This window comes from Mustela erminea, chromosome 4 (assembly GCF_009829155.1).
Source record: "Mustela erminea isolate mMusErm1 chromosome 4, mMusErm1.Pri, whole genome shotgun sequence".
NCBI lineage: Eukaryota > Metazoa > Chordata > Mammalia > Carnivora > Mustelidae > Mustela > Mustela erminea.
In genome coordinates, this window is record NC_045617.1 from 109,171,197 (window position 1) to 109,193,249 (window position 22,053).

General features: G+C 33.7%; 1 long non-coding RNA gene across 1 annotated transcript; it reads left to right on the forward strand.

Moving 5' to 3' along the window:
* The first annotated feature begins 5,094 nt into the window (after positions 1-5,094).
* On the forward strand, positions 5,095-20,784 carry LOC116587879. The gene is made up of 3 exons (XR_004284690.1): positions 5,095-5,167; positions 6,766-6,770; positions 20,775-20,784. It is a non-coding gene; the product is annotated as an uncharacterized LOC116587879 (long non-coding RNA).
* Positions 20,785-22,053: the final 1,269 nt, after the last annotated feature.

Sequence of the window (22,053 nt, forward strand, 5' to 3'; positions counted from 1 at the left end):
AGATATATGACAAATATTTATGTGATAATATCAAAATGATTAGAAAGTTAATTGGATATAAAATATTCGGTATCAAAAATAACTCCTGAGTTTTTTCAGTTGCTCTGAAACTTTCTGCATAAGTTTCCTCATCTAGACAATAACAGTAGGACAGTGTCAAGAATTAAATGAGTTCACATGTGTAAAGAACTTACCTTCGTTTACAAGAATCAGATGAGTCCTGTAGGGACATTCATTTTTCCACTTAATAAATACTCTGTCTAAGGCACCGTGTTATATGCTGGACATACCAATTAAGTAAGGACAATTCTTGTCTTACAGAAGAGACATGACCTCTCTGCCCAGGCCACGCCACCTCAGCCAGAGGGATCTGGAAGGGAGATTGGGTGTGGAATTCAGTAGTAAAAATATAAGAAACCCAGAGTCATGTGAAGAGCCACTGGTGCCTCTGTGCTCTGCAGGCATCTGGTGTGGAGACAAGATCCATGGAGGTTTTTCCCTAGTTTGGAAATATTAATTTAATTACTGACTTCCTCTCAGGAAGACACAGGAACTTCAAATAAATGGTTGTTGTTGTTTTTTTTAATTGACAGCAGCATATTGTTGAACTTGGGTAGTTAGGGTATGACAGCCAGAATAGTAGGGATAAATATGGAAAATTAGTTCTTTATTGCACTATAACAATTGCTTTGTAAAATAGATAAAATAAAATTTCCACTAACTGTAAACATCTGATAACCTTAGGCTACCATTAAGAAATCCCTTAATCCTGTGGAAACTATGATTAGGACCAACAAAATACATAGATTATAGCAAAGGCTGAATCATGACCATGTATTTCAATCCATGCATAAATTTTAAGCAAGAGTCTATGAATATTTAATATAATTGAATTGCATTTATTTGGGGTAACAGTGCACGAAACAGAGCACTTTGAATATGAATAGTTTGCAAATACTTAAAAAAAGATGGAATTATATACTCAAAACAATATGTGATAGCACACTGAGATACATAGACATCTTAGAGAAAGGCAAATATATGTTTTCATACTTCTTCTATAATTAATTAGAAATGACAAAAATAAGACCTTATGTGAAGTCTCAGAGGGAAATGAGCATGAACACATTGCATCATATGTATACCAGATTACTTTGTAGTTTGTAGCATGAGATGGGTAAAACATACGAGTCAAGCTTGATATTCATAAATGCACTTTTCTAGGCTCAATTTTCATATAAAGTATAGGATTTCAATAAAATAATTAAGAAGTTTTTAAAATTCTGTTGTTATTTCTAAACACACCCATAATTCACCATTTTCCTAGAGCCCTCCAAATGCAAGAAGCTATATTAAATGTTTGGATAAAAGACAAGTGTCACCCTTCCCCCTTCGTATCTAAAATTTGGCTGTGGGAAGCTGATATAAAGAAAATGTCCTTCCATGTTGGCAGAAGTGGTAAGAAAAATACTGACAGCCTTGTGAGATAGCAGCAGAAAGAACCAAAAATCATTTAAGAAACTCTTGATACATGCAGTGATTGTGAAGATGAATTGCCTGGCTTTCATTAATAGAATATCTTCTTGTATCCTTTTATACTGTTAAATCAGGACCTAAGCTTCCAACCATGTTAACATGTCATTGTTGGAAGACCTGAGAACAAAATGAAAATAAACCAAACCAATTCTTTAATATGGAATACATCACTGAGACCTGAGATTCAGGAGATCCTTGGAAATATTTACACTAATAGCAACCAAATGAAGGAAAGAGAAAGAAATGGGGGAAAAAAGGAAAAGAAAAAGAGAATAAGAAAGAATCTTAACATGGTACACTAATGGAAGATTATCTTCAAATAGATTTTTTAACAAGCTCTTTTTTTTTTTTTAAGGTTTTACTAATTTATTTGGCAGACAGAGATCACAAGTAGGCAGAGAGGCAGGCAGAGAGAGAGGCAGGAAGCAGGCCCCCCACTGAGCAGAGAGCCTGATGTGGAGCTTGATCCCAGGACCCCGAGATCATGACCTGAGCCAAAGGCAGAGGCTTTACCCACTGAGCCACCCAGGTGCCCCAACAAGCACTTCCTTTTCAAAAAGACAAGCAATTGATGTTATATCAATTGATGTTATATAACAATTGCTAACATGTATTTAATGAACGTTTACTTACCACCTCCCAACACAAGATTTTGTTAAATAGTATTTGTGCTGAAATTCAATATGTTGTGCTTATAGAAAAACACTGTCCAAGCGGTCCACCATAAAAATAATAAAAAAGAGTAAAAGCATTATGAAGTAAACTGTTTTTAATATGTAACATTTATGATGTGCACAATTTTGACAAAATCTTAGTTACTAATGGATAGGACATAAGATATTAATAAACAGAAATTTCCCTTATTCTGCCTCTCCTTGGCAACAAAGTCAAAATACAACCATGTATCGATACCAGTGTTCTTTATCAGAGTTCTCCCTTATTTTATTAATAACATTAATAATGATATCTGTGAACACCCATTTATGGATACTCATTACCTGAAATGTATCTTTATTTCATTTAAATAGTAAATGGAGATAGCTTTAGTCCAATTAGAGGCTTCATTATAGCAGAGTCAATCCAGGTAAGAAACTGATCTGAAGCCTTCCTATTTCTCTGCAAAGAATAGAAGAACATAATTTTTAACTGAATCAGAATATTTGCTTCTTTTAAAATTACCTATTAGAAGATAGGAAAAGCGTTGCTTTTTATTTTATATTAGTTTCTACAATAGTTTACTTTCATGGTACTACCTACATTTGTGTTAATTAGTCAAGTATCTCATATCCATACCTTATCTCTATAAGCACTGTTTTAACTAAATGATATTATCCACATGTTTCTGGAATAGAGTGAAAGTTGTCTTATATTCTTCAAATAGACTAAACCATTAATTTTCCTTCAGTGGAGACTTTATATCATCTTTACAAACTTCAGTTACCATAATGCTTTCAGGAAATATTGAGGTGAGCAGATCTTTTTGCCTGGCACTGAAGGGTCCCAGCAGGATTTATGAATTATGTTCCATATGTCTCTGTTGCTACTCCCTTTAATGTCAATTTCTTTCATTATCTGTTTCTTTCTTTGTACCTTTTCAAATGAAAAGATTAAAAGTTGTCTGGGCAAATCTGATAACAAAACATGTAAATTCAGCAGGCAGAATATTATATTTCTGAGTAATGCACTCTAACCTGCAGGTAAATGGGCAATAGTTTTACAGTTTTCCTACATGGGGCTTGTGATGTTCGTTTTCCTAATGGTCCCTTTTTTTTCCTGCTTAGATTTAGTTTCTCTAATAATTCTTGGTTTCCGGTTTTGTTCCAGATACTATATATTGCCAGAAATCTTCTGAGGAGTAAGTAAGACTTTACCACCCCAAAATTAGTGAAGTACACTAATACAAAGACTAGTGAATCCTACAGTCTTAGTATATCACATAGAAGGGAGCTGAGGAGTAACAGACTTAAATAATTTAAGCTTAAGAAAATCAAGACATAAGTGTCTGCGTTATTTCTTTGTTAATATCTTTATTTGAAGGTGACTCAAGGTGAGTCACATTTTGAAAACTAAACATTGTACAACAAACATTGGTCAATAGGATTAAATAATCATTATTTTTAGCATACATAGTTATGTACATATTTGTTAACATATCTATACCTAAATGTAATCCTCACTGATGGAGTGGGAGGATATGAGAAACTATCCTGGCTCATTTAAAACTAAGCATAAAGAAAACTCTTCTTGCAATGATCAGTAGCCTTCTCATTGATCACTGCATGTCATGTTTGGTTTCAGTAGTGATCCTCATAGCTCAGCATCTAGTATTGATAATACATTAAGTCTTTCAGGTCAGAGTCCCCTCTACAAGTTGTGGTTTGAACGTGAGTTTACAGAAGAATCATTGTCTCACTGCCTTTTCTTCTCTCTGTCATCCTGCAATAAATTACATGGTAACTCTTTACAACTCACAAACTTTAGTAGCCAAATATAAATGGGCTACATTTGCAATGTTTTCTTTGTCACATAGGTCTAAGAAGCAAACATTTTTTTTTAAATGACACTTTCATGCTAATTATAAGAAATTACCATGAATTCATTTGTTAAGAAGAAAGTGGCAATAAGTAAAACAATACCAAGTGATGTGACATATCTTTAAATAGTAATGCAGTTTATTTATTTTTAAGGTAAAATTAAGTAGATAAAATGCAAATCTAAATATACCAAAATAAAACAAAATTAATGTTTATACTCAATATTTTTTTCAGTATCATAATTACTAACTTTCTAGATGCAGAGAAACAAACTGTCTTTCACTTATGATAGTATTAAAACTTCTGTGTTTCAAACATATCTAGAATAAACTGATTCAATTTTTTTTAAAAAGTCACTTTACTATTGATTAAATATCCTGTTTTTTTCACCTAAGGTGTGATATTTGCATATGTCTGAAAAAATTCTATTTGTTTCTTTTCTCTACCTATGTATTCCATTCCATGTATATCCATGGCCTGTGCTTGGTAGGATAGCTTGGTCAATGGAAATATTAGAATTTAAGTTTCTCACAGAAGTGACAATGACATTATTGGAAGCATACCAAGCTGGTTTATTACAAAATGTAACAGTCATAGGAATGGGAAGCAAAAAGAAATTACATGGGAGTATTACTTCTTGCTTCATCTATTGTAATTTCTCTCAGTTTTAGTCTTTATTCAACTTAATTTTCACTCATAACTCAATCCATATTAGTATAAATGAATTACATATCTATTTTCTGAATCTTCTATTGGCATGAAAGATTTTTTTTTCCCACTGTATGTCTTGCATGTATTTCTATTATGTGTCTTGCCTGTATTTATCAATTACATTTAATAAATATTAAATATATAATTGTTTACCAAAAACATTAAACAATCAATAGCTATGGTGTTGCTTTGTCTATACTTCTCTCCTCAGCCAGCTTTATTGAGATATAATTGACATAGGACATAGTATAAATTTGAGATATAGGAGATGTTAATTTAATACATTTATATATTACAAAATGATTGTCACTATAGCATTAGCTAATACTTCTGTCCTATCACATAGTTACCATTCTTTTTTGAGACAAGAACATTTAAGATCTACTGTCTTAGCAAATATCAAACATATAAAATGGCATTATTAACTATAGCTGTACATTATATTCCTAGAACTTGTTAATCTTATAACTGGAAGTTTGTAGCCTTTGAGCAACATTCCAATTTCTTTGCTTCTCGTTTGTGTGTGTGAATGTAATCTTTTGAAGTTAGAAATCTAATTTTGATACTGATTTTACAATTAGCAGTTAACATATCTGCATCAATAAAAGCATATATCTAGATTACCTTTATAGACACATTTGACTTTCACTTTTACAGTCTGTAATTATGGGGTTATACATTTAAAGGCATCAAGAATTCCAGGTAGTAGTTTGGAATTGCCATTAATACATTCTTAGAAATTAATTGAAATTAATACATTATTTGAAATACTTCAAAGCCATTGTTTTGGCTTAAAATACTGTAGGGGTAATATGTTTACCTGCTTACGGTTATGAGACGTTGTTAGGCAATAGTGGAAAAAAACACCTTTATTCCTTGAGCTCCTTAATGCTTGTGTCTGCTTCTTCCAAAATTTCTGTTTTTATAATGGTTAAAGACAAACTAGAAAGTGTATGCATCAGGGGAAAAGGCTTGGATGGGATAGAATCTGAGAACATTCTTTAAGGCCAGCCTTAAGAAATTACTTTTGCCCACCTAAAAGTAGAAGGCACTATAAGAACTAACCTGAGAAGTGTGTTGCAGCCCGTTGGCAAGTCCCATTGGCATTAACTATCAGAAAATGTGAGGGGAAGTCAACAGTAATTCATGACTGTGGGACGAGGACTGTGACTTTGAAAGCATTTTCTGTGTTAAGGTTCTACCTTCCATGTGTTTACGCAGACTCTCTGGGGTGTGGTATAAATCTGCGTGTATTTTTTAAATGGCAGTTTCACTAGTGGCACCATATAGACAACATACCCTCTTCACCCTACTTCAAAAGGGCAATAAAATGTTGCCCTTCAGAAAATGACTATAGTGCATTGTGTGTGCTTTAGTCGAGTATGATCTGTGTTTGATATTAGAAAGATCTTAAGGAAAAGTGGGAATTGAGCAGAGGTCTAAAAATTATTCAGGTGGAATATCCGAGGTCATGCTTATAGTAAGGGAATGTGACCACAGGCAAAAAAGAAGAAAGAATGTTTCACTTTCAGAAGTGAGTTGTTATTACCCCATTTTGTTGTATTTAGCCACACAGCCCAATTGAATACATTTAAAATCAAATTAATATTTGAATTAATATGCTTGGATATTGGTCACCAGAGAGTAAGAGTGGATTGCCTAAAGTCTGATGTGTAGATAGATAACTGATACCCTAAAAGTCTGTGTGTAGATATACTTAGACAGTTAGATACATATTTAAATCACTATACACATATGTATTCTATGTATTTATATATAATAATCACAGAAAGATGTGAACATAAGAGGTAAGAGAAATGGGCAAGGAAAAGAAAATCTTTGAACTATCTCCAACTATTTGTTATCATCTCTGGCCAGGTTCCTGATTTGATTACTCTTCATAGAGAAAATAATTCTTTCTGATTTTAAGAATGATTGACTAGGGCACCTTGGTGGCTCAATCGGTTAAGTGCCTGCTTTTTAGCTCAGGTCATGATCCCAGGATCCTGGAATCGAGTCCCGTATCAGGCTCCCGGCTCAGTGGGGAGTCGTCGTCTCTCTCTCCTGCTGTTCCCCTTCACTTATGCTCTCTCACTCTCTCTTTATCTGTCAAATAAATAAATAAATAAATAAATAAAATCTTAAAAAAAAAAAAAGAATGATTGACTAATGGATTGCCATGCCCCCCATCAATATCAATTTATTCACATCTTAAAGCAATATTTGAAATTATTAACTCCATTGCTATTTGTTTTGAAATGAGAAATTGACTGAAATGGATTTGATAATCCTTACTTGCTAAAACAGATGTTCAGAAAAGATTTCGCAACTACCTGGGTATTATATCGCTTTAAATTTAATATTAATGACTTTCTCTGTCAGCCTTCTAGAGATAAGAAGGAAATCCTTGCTTTTTAATATAGGTAGTTCTTTGCTCAGTATGTGTGTGTACTTCTCTGTGCCTGAATATAATAAACTTCGTAAGAGTAATAAGAGCAAAGATGCCACTTACTGCTTATATTTATGTGCTCAAATAACTTTGATTATATAAACGTTAAATTCTCTTCTGACCATGTATTTCATTTAAGACCATATACAAATATTTGAGATATGGTTTATGTAGTATTCATAGTGAATATGGTTTATAAGGTTGTTAACAGTCTCATAAATATTACTGATTAACTCTAGGGCTACTACTTTCATAATGAAAGCATAATTTAAACTGAGACTAGTAAGGCCAGTCAGCAGTTCATGAGGTAGGATGTTTGAGAGGATATATGAGAAAGAAAACAGATTTCATGGAAGCATGTAGAGACATGGAAAATATGTGTGATATGTTTCAGAATGGGTATGAGAGTGGCTGCTGCTCAAGACTCATAACAGAAGGAAAAAAGACATCAAGGTGTGGTAGAATTGAAAGAAAAAGACATGAGTCTGTACTTAGTCCTGACACTAAACCACTTGTGTACAATTTCAAGAAGTTTATGCTTCATGAGTCCAATAAATGAGGACCTTTGTAGTTGCTTAAAGCGGGATAGAACTGGGTACTATTGGGATTACTTAAATGATTTCAAAGGGGAGGTGGTTTTGTGACACGTTCACATGGTATTGCAGGCTACCTCTGAAAGCAGTACTGGACCTATAGAGAAGATCCAAAACCTCTCCACAGTCCTGGGATGGAGAGCTGTAAAGCTAGCATATCTCTGATGAAATGAAAAGTGGATTCTGAACAGCTAAATAAACGGTTGATTTTTCTTTTTAACTGCTAACTAAATTTACACTGGATTGTACTATTTTATAATGTGTTCTTTCACATTATATAAGGGAACAAAGTAGACTATCTTTGTACCTTAGTTAAACTATGATATGTTTTAAGGAGTTACAAAGTAAAAATAATGCCTCAGAAAAGTGTTTGCTAGTATTCAGTGAAACTTGTTGTTTCAAGAAATCAATAGTAACAGCAGTTTCTATAGTAACCTTTCCAAAGAGAAATAGTGAAATCACAACAAAAAAGAAACACCCATGCAAACACAGATTGCATTTGATGAATAAGTCATCTTGTTGATTCTGAATAGCTAATAAAATGAGGAATCAATTTTCTATAAAGCAAAGTCTATTTTTGAGCAGAGTTGCTCATTGGGAGTGGTAAATTAGGATAAATTACAGACTTTAAATACTTTACAAATATATCTTAATTGCTTAAAAATACTATTCATATATTTTATTTTTATTTACTCATGTATTGTATGTACACATCTCTTCATTTTGTGCCATTTCCCTTAATTGTGGGTTCATTTATCCTTTCTAAGTTGTTCAATATGATGAAGAGAAAAATATGCCATAAACCACATTATAGTTTTACAGTGTTAGGTAAAGCAGGCAAGAAAATTGCTAGAGTAGAAAGATGATAACTCCCAGTTACTGAGAAAATATAGTAACGTGTATCTAGATCTACACCAATTGTCGGTCTTCTTTTGGAATACTCTTAGTATATCAGAACTTACATGTAGATATTTTATAAATTCTAAAAGTGACAAATGGGCACTATATATGTATAATATATATGAGAAACATATGTGTATGTATATGAGAAGAAATAGTTTATTTTACATTCTATAAAGGTTAGAAAAAAAGGCTGTTCTTGGCATTTGGAAACTTAGTATTTCTGGAAGGTCCAAATGGCATCATTATTTTTAACAACACATGTAAGTGGACAAAAAAATAGGAAGGTGATTTAGGGTCCAAATATTGTTTTTATATTATTTCTACTATAAACTATAACATTCAAAATTCCAAACCAACCTTTTGATTTTACTTGCAGCTAAGTTTTTGATGCATTATATTGATGAACTTTTGATCTTGGTTGCCCTTTAGAAATATAAAGATTAATAATGCTAGTATAATTTGATTTTTCTAAAAAAGATGGACTCTGTTGTGTTTCTCCTATATATTATGTTTGTCGACTCTATACAGATGCTAGGAGGCTGGATGACCCTTGAATTAGATCCCATCAACTTTGGCTTGCATATACATTGAGATAATTCAAATGATTGTGATTTCCAGTTCTTAGCTGCAAACTTTCCGTAAGGTTTATATAATATGCTGCCAAGATGCTTTTAAATTGTGCAAATGTGTCTCTAATGAAACAACACCACAAATAGGCAAGAAAAGAGTACTAACTTCAGAAAAGCAGATTTGATGAGGAATTTTGGCATTTTCATTTGTCAGCTATGCAACAATGGGTTGTCACCTATTCCAAAGTGTTTTTCAAAATATATAAAATCTTTTGGGTCCTAAGAAAAGAAAAGAGCTAACACATATAAATTGAACACATTTTGCTCAATTCAGCATTCATTCATTAAGTATTCACTTTAAGGAAGATACTGTGTTGAATGGAAAGGATTCAATGATAAAAATCCCATGGGCAAAGAATTTAAAATGTAGGGAAAATAAAACAAGTACGTAGGTATCTCAAGTATAATAGAATAAATTACCTAAGAGAAATTAAGTCACAGTATTATGTGGTGATAATGGAGTTAGTTGTTGGTTAGCTATTTTTGTTGTTGTTGTTGTTGTTTTGAAGACATGTAAAATCTTGATTTTGACCTCTAGATACAGAGATATATCGTCAATCAATGAGTAGGGTTTCTAAGGACTTTCCAAAGCGAATGATAATGTGCATGGCTTGGAACAACAAATGGGAATTCAAAATTTGAATAACTAGTATGGGGATAAGTGATAGCTTGTAGGTTAGTAGTCATCTCCCATTAATTACATTAAAATTACATTATAAGACTTACATTACAGAATGTTTGCCCTAAGAATCACATGTTTCACCTCAGGCTAGGCTAGCCTAGCTTTTTGATTACTTGAGGTTCTGATTATACCAGTTTTCTTCTCTTCACCTTGACAGGAGATTTATAGATGTTTCTATTTTCCTAAAATCATCTCATGTCTTAACCTTTGAAAGGCATCTATCTAATTCATTTTAATATTTTCTTATTTTTACATTTTAATATTTTTATTTTTTATTTTAATGTCTTTCTTATTTCTTATTTTGATATTTTTTCTTATTTTCTCATTTTTATGATTTATTTATTCCCAAGGCATGAAGGAGGTGTTGGGCAGAGAGAAGGAGAATAAATCTTATTTATTTATTTTTTTTATGTCCAGTTAGCCAGCCAGCATATAGTACATCATTAATTTTTTATATAGTTCTCAATGATTCATTTGTTGCATATGACACCCGGTGCTCATCACAAGACATGCCCTCCTTAATACCCATCAACCCGGTTACCCCATCTGTACATAGTAGTAATGTCCACAATAGCCAAACTGTGGAAGGAGCTGAGATGCTCTCCAACAGATGACTGTATAAAGAAGATATGTTCATATATACAGTGAAATATTACTCCGCCATCAGAAAGGATGAACACTCACCATTTGCATCGATGTGGATGGAACTGTAGGGGGTTATGCTGGATAGGATCTTGAGACTCCCCACTGACTGCAGAACTCTACTTGGGGCTCCATCTCACAACCCTGAGATCATGACCTGAGAAGAAATCAAGAGTCCAATACTTAAATGATAGGGACAACCAGGTGCCATTATATACTGGGTTTTTGACAGAGTAGGTCCCTAACGATTTTGCAAGCATGAATGTTTTATTTTGATACTCAACTATAAAATAATTCTGTAAGGGCAGAAACTGGACAGAATAATCATATTTTGCTTGATAATCTTTATTGCAAATGCAATTACATCCTTTGACAGTACATTTCTTTTTAATCTATAAATAATATTTCACCTGTCAGAATGCCCATTTATAGTTCTTCTCCATAAATTCCTTCAGTTCTGATTAGAACTTAAAAGTTCTATGGTAGGAGCACCTGGATGGCTCAGTCAATTCCGGGTCTGAATTGTTCATGATCTCATGGTTGTGGGATCTAGACCAGCATCCCACTCTGTGCTCAGCAGGCTGCTTGAGATGCTCTCTTTGCCCCTCCCCTGACTTATGTATATGCTCTTCATCTCTCTAAATTAAATAAATGAATCTTTAAAAAAAAATTCTCATGGTACTGAGAAAAAGCTACAGATTTTTCTCTCTACATTTTTTTTTTTAAGATTTTATTTATTTATTTGACAGACAGAGATCACAAGTAAGCAGAGAAGCAGGCAGAGAGAGGAAGGGAAGCAGGCTCCCCACTGAGCAGAGAGCTGGATGTAGGGATCACGACCCAAGCCAAAGGCAGAGGCCTTAACCCACTGAACCACCCAGGCACCCCTCTGGACTCTTTTTTTTCCCCCTTTAAATTATACAGGATGGATTTTCAGGGGTATCTTCCCACATTCTCCATTTCTAATATTCTTTCCATGTATTCAGTTATGTGAAGTCCCATGTAGATTCTTCATCTTCATCCCCTTCCTTATAACCTCTGATACATATTTTAGTATCTTAGATTGCCAGAGGAATAAAAATCACACTCATTAAAAACATAGTCGTGACCAGTATGAACACCATGCAATTCATATGATCCCAGAGGAATAGAGAAGGAAAATTTGACAGAGACTGCTTCCTACTGGTGACTCGTGGATCACTCAGACTTTTTACTGAAGCATTCATAGAGCTTAAACATTTATTTCTAAAATTTAAAAATAGTGTGTGATTTAGATAATAATACTGCACTATAATTATGTAATGTGATAAATACTGTACTGCTACATTGGCAATTTTATTACAACATATAAATGTATAAAAGTAACACGCTCTACACTTTATACTTACATGTCAAATTTATTTGATAAAAATATGTGATTTATCTAACATCTAATTAAACCAACTTATTTTCATGAACAATATCTTGTTTTAGTCAAGTCACAGTAAAATTATTACCAAAAATACATGAAATATATATTACATTGTATTTTGCTGGTGTGATAACATATTAATGCCATAGTAACAATGACCGTGTAATTAATAATCAAACTTGTATTCTTTTGAGAAAGAGTGTGCTTCAAAATTTAAATTATATAATTTTTAAAATATGTATATATTGGCTAGCAAAGTGATTCGTTCATGTTAGCTGCCCTATGAAATATTTTATTCAAAATATTTTACAAAATAAATATTTTCATGAAAATCAAAATAACATGCATCTGGAAGAAATTATCAGGGACGTCTGGATGGCTCAGTCAGTTAAACAACTGCCTTCAGCTCAAGTCATGATCCCAGGGTCCTGGGATTGAGTTCCCAATTCAGGATCCTTGCTCAGTAGGGATCCTGCTTCCCCTCTTGCCTGCTCTGCCTGCTGCTCCCCTGTTTGTGCTCTCTCTGTAACAAGTACATAAATAAAATCTTTAAAATAAATAAATTTTAAAAACACTAAAAAACACAATATTCATAATCCATGTATCATAAAAAGATTTATATTTAGACAGTAAACTAATATTAATAACTAATTAATTAATACTAATATTAATAAGCAAAATAACTCAAACACTTGAATAGGCTTTACAAATGATGATACATGATGAATGATGATATATGAATGAATAATTACGAAAATTTCATTAATATCATTAGTCATTAGATAAATACAAATTAATACAGCAATGTGATAACAATATACAACAACAACAACTATAACACCTAAAATTAAGAACACAACAACAACAACAAAATCCTGAAAATTCCAAATGTTAGCAAGGATGTGTGGCAACTGAAACTCTTATAATACACTGAAGGAAATATGACTGAAGTGTAAAATGGTACAACCACTTTGGATAAATTTTTACATATTAACAAATTTTAAATTAGGTTTATGATCTTACAACTACCTATGATTTAGCAATTGCATTTCTAGGAAATATCCAAGATAAATAGATACATACATAAAGAAAGAAATGTTTATGGGAGCTTCTTTCATAATGGTCCCAAACTGAAACAGTCAAGTGTCTGTCAACAAGAACATAGATTTAGAAATTATAGTATGTTCATATTATAGTAGTATTTATAGACTACTAATAAGTTATCTATCCATCCTTTATCTATCATCTATCTATCTGTCTCTAATAACTTCTATTTATCTATCATCTGTCTGTCTGTCTACCTATCTATCATCTGTCTCAACATGAATGAATAGATCCCAAATTTTAAAATCTACCATATTTGGGGAAAGATGCTAGACAGCACAAATAAACACAGTATAATTCACTTAAATGAAAATCAAGAATAGGACAAACAATCTACAGAAACCGGAAAACTGATTGCCTTGAGATGAGAAGGATTTTGAATGAATGGAGGCATAACAGAACTGTCTAGCATGGTAGAAACATCATCTATCTTAAACGCAGTGGTAATTATGTGATGCATATATTTGTCAAATTAATCAAGAAATATGCTAAGATTCTTTATATGTATAAAATTTTATGTACATATTTGTATATATGTATGTATATATAACATACACACATGCATATATGTATGTATATATAACATACACACATGTATATATGTATGTATATATAACATACACATAAGTATATTATAACATTCTTCAGTATACATCACTGAAGTATTAGTAACATATATACATGATTTATATTAAAGAAATATTTATATTACTTATATGAACATTCAAAAATAAGTTGAATAAATTGATTATTCATGTATCTTAGTTTCTTGTTTGCATCTATCTCTGAAATATTGCTATTGACATTTTGTTAAAGTATATTTTTATGTGTGGCCTTTTTAGTTTTTATTTTTTCTTCAAAGTTTTCTGCGATTCATTTAAAGTTGTAACTTTAGGTATAAATTTGAAATTGTCAACATTATTCATTGATATTTCCCTATATACCATGATTATTTTTATTAGGAAAATAGTCTCAGGGAGTAATAAGGAACCAGTACATTTAAAAAAAAATCTTTTTTTTTAAATTTTTTATTTTTTATAAACATAACTTGGAGGCAGTTTTCAATTCTAATGTTTTGTATCAAATAGTGCAAATATTTTAGCAAATGACAAAATGACTTCCACACACTTACTGTATTTTTGAGTCCTTGCAGATTACCTTTCTTTGAGGCGTCGACTCAGGTCCTCTGAGAAGCAGACACCAAAAGACTATTAGACATGTAAAAGATGTACAAAAGGAAACACTACGAAGATAAAATGGAGGCAGCTGGATATGAGGTGAGCCACTGGATTATGCTGTGGATGAAGGCGAGAAAGAAAAAAGAGTTGGACAGGCAGTTTCAGACCACAGTGCAGTTCTAAGGTTCCAGTCAGACTGTTGGCAAGTTCTTCAACCAAGGTTTTCCTTAAGAGAATTCAAGGCTTGTCCATACTCAGTATCCCTGCTGTGCTCCATATAATTATTTCTTTTTCTCTAAAAGTACACTCATACAAGTAAATGGCTTTAAGTCTTTTTTTGAAAACAAGACTGAGAGAATCATCTCAGTATACTCTTTATATCTTTCCTTCTGTGAACCCAGTTACATCTTCAGTCAATGGATTCTACATCTGAAAATTGCCTCACATCTGGTACATGAGTGAGAAGCTGGTGATTTTTCATTCTGACTCCTCATCCTCTGCAACCTCCCACCCTTGCCTCCAGCCTTCAGCCTTCTGCTTCCTTATTTTTGCCTTACCTGGGTTATAAATGCTAAGCAGCATTTTTGTTTGCTATGCATCTATTTTTCCTCTAGAGACAACATCCTCTGAGGTCCTTGTTGGTATAGTAAATCCATGTTCTAAAAAAGTGCCTCCAAGTCAATCCAGTCTTGTTTTCTGGCTCTCATCATGGAGGAAGCTGAAAATACAAAATAGTGGCACATGTTAATTAATTATTACAGTTTCTTTCCCTCTTTACCAGGCCCACCACCTCCCCAGCCAAGCTATGCTTTTGATTAACCACAATTATTGACATGAAATCCAGGATCTTGAGATAGCGCTCATTGTTTCACAAAGCCAAGGACCCTTCAGCATCCTCCCACAGAGCAAAAGGGCTAACCTGTACTAAGACAAGATAGATCACCCTGAATGGGAAAAGCTCAGACAGAGTAACAGAACCAGCACACTCTGGGTCATCCATCCAGAATTCCTCATCATATGTGTTAAAAGATCCAAATTTTTCTTCATGTGAGTCCTCTAGCATAAAAGACCCGTAACAATGCTTTGAGAGACTTATGAGAAGTCATTGGAATTCTGATTCTACCACATTTTCAGTTCGCTGCTTAGCTATGATCTACTCTTCTACTTTAGGAGGTAATGACATTTTCATAAGCTACCAAGGAGGCCCTCTTGGCTCACAGTTACCTGCTTGTTACTATCTCTCAGTATTCCTATACATGGAGTCAATACAATTTAACACAGCCAGCCAACTCACCTGTGTGCAGGTTCTCTTCCTCAGCATTTTTCAATATCCCGACTCATCATTCCTGAACAGTAAACTTTATAAATAATTTTTAAGGGAGAAACATATCAAGGAAATTTTCTCTGTTTATTATTATTTTAAATGATTTACCTTTATTTACTTATTTAAGAGAGAGCGAGAGCAAGACAGAGAAGAGTAAGAAAGCACAAGGAGGGGGAGCAGCAGAAGGAGAAGCAGAAGCAGACTTCCAGCTGATGAGGAAGCCTGACCCTGGGCTCAAACCCAGGACCCTGGATCATTACCTGAACCAAAGGCAGACCCTTAACTGACTGAGCCACCAAATTGCCCTGAACAGTTACCCATTTTGGATGCTACATCAAATATATGCTTATTTCAGTCTAGTGCAAATTATAAAATTATCCAATTCAAAATAAAAGCTGTATCAAAATTTTCTTCTAACAATTTGAGAAATACCAAGCCAAATTATAAAATTTTAAAAATAAAATTTCATGTTCTCATCATTTTATTTTCTCTATTCTGGCCTTAATTTTTAAGGAACAATTTTAATATCTTCTTGTTTGCAAACTTTTATTTCATTAATGTAATTCACTAAAGCTTAATTCAGCTTGCAAAGAAAAATATTTGGGGGGTGTAGTATTTGAATATTCTGATGAAAGTTCCAATAATTCTTGAACCAAAATTTTGAATATTATTTAACCATTACCATGGCATATCACTTAGTTAATTTTACAAAGCCATTTTCAAAGGTTCCAACTTTTCTGAAATTCAGTAAGTTCTAGAAGCCTAAACAGAAAACACTTTCTTTTTTCTTTTTTTTTTTTTAAAGATTTTACTTATTTATTTGACAGAGAGAAATTACAAGTACACTGAGAGGGAGGTAGAGAGAGAGAGAAGGAAGCAGGCTCCCTGCTGAGCAGAGAGCCCGATGCGGGACTCGATCCCAGGACCCTGAGATCATGACCTGAGCCGAAGGCAGCGGCTTAGCCCACTGAGCCACCCAGGCGCCCCAGAAAACACTTTCTAATATGCTAGTGCATCTTTTGTATTTACATCTGTTTTGCCACAAAATTTTGTAATTTAGTGATTCGATACATGTGAGTTTGCAAATTTGATGATTATAGCATATACATTTTTTAAAATTAGGTAGGTTCTACTCCCAAGGTGGGGCTTGAACTCCCAACCCTAAGATCAAAAGTCACATGCTCCACCAACTGAGTCAGCCAAAAGTAACTAAAGTAACTATTTTCTCATCAAAGTTGTTTTGGATACAATTTCATAACATGGCCCAAATACATTCCTGGTCCATAAGTTTCTTATGAAGAACTTGTATTAATCAGGATGCTGTGGTCTCCCAAAACTTATATTTCTCATATTCATACCATCTACAATAACAGCAAAACAATGTTATTTTATTTTTTTTTTAAGATTTTATTTATTTATTTGACAGAGAGAAATCACAAGTAGATGGAGAGGCAGGCAGAGAGAGAGGAGGAAGCAGGCTCCCTGCTGAGCAGAGACCCCCGATGCGGGACTCTATCCCAGGACCCTGAGATCATGACCCGAGCCGAAGGCAGCGGCTTAACCCACTGAGCCACCCAAACAATGTTATTTTAGATATTGGACGTTTTAAGTGAATTTACAATTGCATTTACATCAGTATCAGATGTTTATTAACAAGCTTCCAAGTTTTGCTTTGATTCTTCAAATATGAGGTAAAATTCAAACAAATCTCTGCCTAGATGTCTTCCTTTTCTAGAACTGATATACAAATATATTTGACTGTTTTCTGTTGTCCTTATTTTCTTAAGTTTTGTTTTCACTCTTTTTTCCTTTTAGCTGTTTTAACTCACACCCATCCTTGATTAATATATTGGAATTTGTTGATATTCCTTAATGAACTCTTTTTTTTAAAATTTATTTATTTGACAGACAGAGATCACAAATAGACAGAGAGGCAGGCAGAGAGAGAGGGGGAAGCAGGCTCTCCGCCAAGCAGAGAGCCCGATGCAGGGCTCGATCCCAGGATCCTGGGATCATGACCTGAGCAGAAGGCAGAGGCTTTAACCCACTGAGCCACCCAGGTGCCCCCCTTAATGAACTCTTATTTTTGTATTCTCTTGCAGAAAACTGGCCAATTTATACATTAAAATAATCACAAGTCTTCATGTTTCTCATTTGTAAATATCCAAACAACAGTGTGTATGTTTTTTTTTTTTTTCACCTTCATACCCACATCTTTTTTGCCTAAGGATATAAGAAAAGATTTCCTCATCAATCAAAACACAGTAAACAGAATTTGTGTTGTACTGAGTAAAGAGTCCTAAGTGTACTATGATAACTTGTCAAAGGAAGAAACGATAGTGAATAAATGTCATAGCAATCTATTGCAGAGACTCAATGCTGTAAAGAAACCCATAACCATTACTTTTAGCTTGGTTTCATCTGGACCTATGGCTCAGTGCCTTTTTAACCACAGTGAGGTGAAGCTTTTCTCTTTGATAACCACATTCTGGAAGATAAATCAGTGTGGGCTGGTCTAGGAAGAGTGAGTTCACCGTTTTCACTATTACAGGCCCCAGAGGTGGGGTTCCTGTACTTAGAAACTTCAAAAGACAGTAAGTAGAGAATTAAGGAAAACATCAAGTTAAAGTACCTATAGTACCAAGATTTATCTAAATTGTTCATTTTTATAAGTAAATTAATATTTATATGAATATTATTCTGAATATAATTATTATAAGCATTTTAAATTATGGCCATTTTTGTCAAGACAACTCTTAGTTGGAAAGAGATCAGTCAAGACCAAGAAGAGAGAGTACCCCTTTCTTCCACTGTCAAGATATATATGGAATTTACATATATATTTACTCCAGCTAAGAAAAAACACCAGCAGGAGGATTTCAGGTTTTGCATTAAAACACCCTGAGGTAGGGACACCTGGCTGGCTCAGTTGGTTGAGCAGCTGCCTTCAGCTCAGGTCATGCTCCCAGGGTCCTGGGGTCTAGTCCAGCATTGGGCTCCTTGCTCAGCAGGGAGCCTACTTCTCTCTCTGCCTCTGCCTGCCACTCTGCCTGCTTGTGGGCTCTCTCTCTCTCTCTGAAAAATAAATAAATAAAATCTTTAAAAAAATATATATCAATGGCTGAGGAATCATGGAATGTGATTTACTCTACAATAAAGGGAACTGTGTTGTCTTTACACATCGAAAAGAAAGAAGGCTTGCAGTAAAAAATGAATATTAAAAAATAAAGCTATGTTTGTACAGTTTTTGTAACTGTGAAAATCTGTTCTTATTATAAGAGATCAACTCCTTTTAAATCTAAGGTATTATAGATTGCAAAATTATACATCAATTTAATCACTACTACATTTAGTGTAACATGGTTCATAATAGGTATCTCAACATGAAAAGGAGAGTCTTAGAAGTGAGGAAACATGCCATTGCTCTGAAGATCTAAAATATATCATAAATCATAGAAGAGGAAAGTTATCTTTTTTTTTTTTTTCATTTATTTGTCAGAGCAAGAGAAAGAGCACAAGCGGGGAGAGTAACAGGCAGAAGGAAAAACAGGCTCCCCACCAAGCAGGAAGGCTGATGTGGGGCTCCACCCAGGACCCCGGGATCATGACCTGATTTGAAGGCAGACGCTCAACTGACTGGACCTTCCAGGTACCCCAAAGAGGAAATTTATCTTTAAAAAACTAAAGCTATTATTATCATTATCATCTAAGTGAGGGGTAGTCATAGCAATATCCTCATTAAGCCTAACACGTTATAGTAAATATACTTAGGAAGTTTCCTATGTGTCAATTCTTTTATCTCAGAAGCAATCTTACACTAGTTAATATTAAAACCACATTAAAAGCAGTAGAAGTTTTCCCCTTTATTTCCCCCATTACTCTAACCACAGCCGAATTGGATTCTGTAACCCATTACTTCACTGATTCATTTTTTCATTAACTGAACATGATAATGTGCTTAATGATTTATATATGCTGTTGTTTCATTAATTCTTTCATTTATCTTAGCTTATACATGAGGGAATGAGACTTAGCAGATTTAAAGATTTTATACAAGGATCAGCAGGTAGTGAAGAACCTTTATCTATTATATTCAAAATCTATACTGATTGCATTATACTACAATCTTTTGCTTTCATGTCTCTTTCTTAAAGGCAAAATTCAGATTACCAACAGGCAGCAAATATCTATGCTGAAGTAGCCCTGCTCACTTCATTTACACCACCAGCTATTTTTGCCATATACAGAAGTTTGTAATATATCTGCGTATTCAAGACCATATATTATGACATGATACAGAATGAAAATAAAATCCTGTGCCAGAAATTTGAAATGACATATAAATGTTTAGCTTCTAAAAAATTGCTGATTAAAGTAATTACACTAAGCTACACTTTTTAATTTCACACAATTGTAAATTGGAAGAAAAGATGAAATATTCAAAGTATTTGAATTAAACCCCAAACGAATTGACATTCCTAATTCACTTTAAATATAATTGATCCATTTGGTATCTCCCTATACTAACACTGGAATATTTGGAAAACATAGAAATCAACATTACCAATTTCCTTTCCTGGAGAAATTGGTAATATACTTACACATGACTTCCTCCTTCCTGGCCGCCCTCCTCAATAGCAAAATTCCTTACCATGCACTTAGTTAAAGCTAACAGGCCCATCATGCCACCTCATGCACTTACTCACTTATGTGGTTACATGATTACCTATGCCTTCCCCATGAAACTTTGAATCATTCTGTGTCAACAGATTTATCTCAGTTGCTTAATATTGTTTTGCTGAAAACTTCCACCTGCAATTTCCTTGACCATTTTGTTTTACACACTCTTTTGTTTAAATTGCATCTATTAACCCCAAATAGATTTCATTAAAAAAAAAAAAAAAAAAAAAAAAAGCTTAAATTCCCAGAACTGCTTTTTAATTGTTGTACGCTTGGTCTTGCTACTAATTACTCCACATATTCCAGTCCTCTAATTATCTTTAAGTCCAGGTGTTCTTAAACTAAGGTCAATTTTTTGGCTTAAGGGGTTTATAAAATCCATGAATTCCCTTATATAGTAATTTTTTAATATATGCATGGCATGCATTTTACCAGTCCTGATTTTGCCACAGAATGCCAGGGATTGTCACCGCAGCATGCTCCACCACTGATGAGGCTTTCCTTGCTATCAAAATGAGGTGTAATCAAGTTCCCAAATCTTGTACTGAAGGTCTGCTTTCCTGTGCCTCTCTTTGCACAAATTTTCTTAGCCCGGTTCTGGCAACTAGCAGAGTCAAAGCAGAGATCTAAGCAGTTGCTATTACATTAAGACCAACTGCAGAAATCAAGGTTGAGAAACGAGGGGAGTGTAACCTCCATCATTTTATGTGAGTTCCATGTCAACATGACTGTCCATTCTTACACATCTGCCTCTTCATTTCCTGACCTTTTTGCATCAGTAGCCTTCTCTCCACCGTGGTACAGTGATCGCTTTCCATGTCTTTACCCTAGGTCCCAGGATTGTTTAAGAGGAATCCAGAACTTATGTCAGACTTCCAAAGCTATTTTAAAACAAAAATTATAAGAACTCCTTAGATCTTTGTTGTTCAATACAATGGCTACTAACCACATATAGCTCTTCAAATTTTAATTTAAATTAAATAAAATTTAAAGTCAATCCCTCTTCCTTAATCAATCACTGTAGATATATTCTAAGTTCCTAATAGCTACATATAGTTATTTCCATCATTGTGAAACATTCTATTGGGTAGCGTTTCTCTCTGTAGATCATGTAGCTATATTAAGTCCTAAAATTATATGTCTTCTGACCACATTCTTTTATCCTCTCTGATTTTCATTTGTCTTAATACCATATGGTATCTTATATTTTATCATGAATTCAGATTCTGAACTCCTGCTAATACTTTTAATCTTCTACACTTCACATGATTTCACATACTTCCCAATCTAGACTTGAGTTTGTGATCAGTAACTCTACCTCCAGTTGGTGTCATGTATTTATTCTCATGTATTTTACCAACTTTCAATATTGAATTAATTTTTTAATTAATTCAATCCTTTCACCAATATTTATCAACAGCCTACTCTGGATTTAACAATAAACTCATCAAGAATACAGTGGCAATAAGACAGATGAGATCCTCATTCTCATAGACTTTACTAATAAATGGAAAATGTAAAATAGAAATAAATGACCAAGTGAAATATGTCAGATGACAAACCACATTATGATACCTGCAATAAAAAGACACAACTGAATTTACTACTTTTGAAGAAAGCTATAGTAATCAGTCACAGTGTCTTTCAGCATACCACAGTAATGATCTTAGTGAAGTA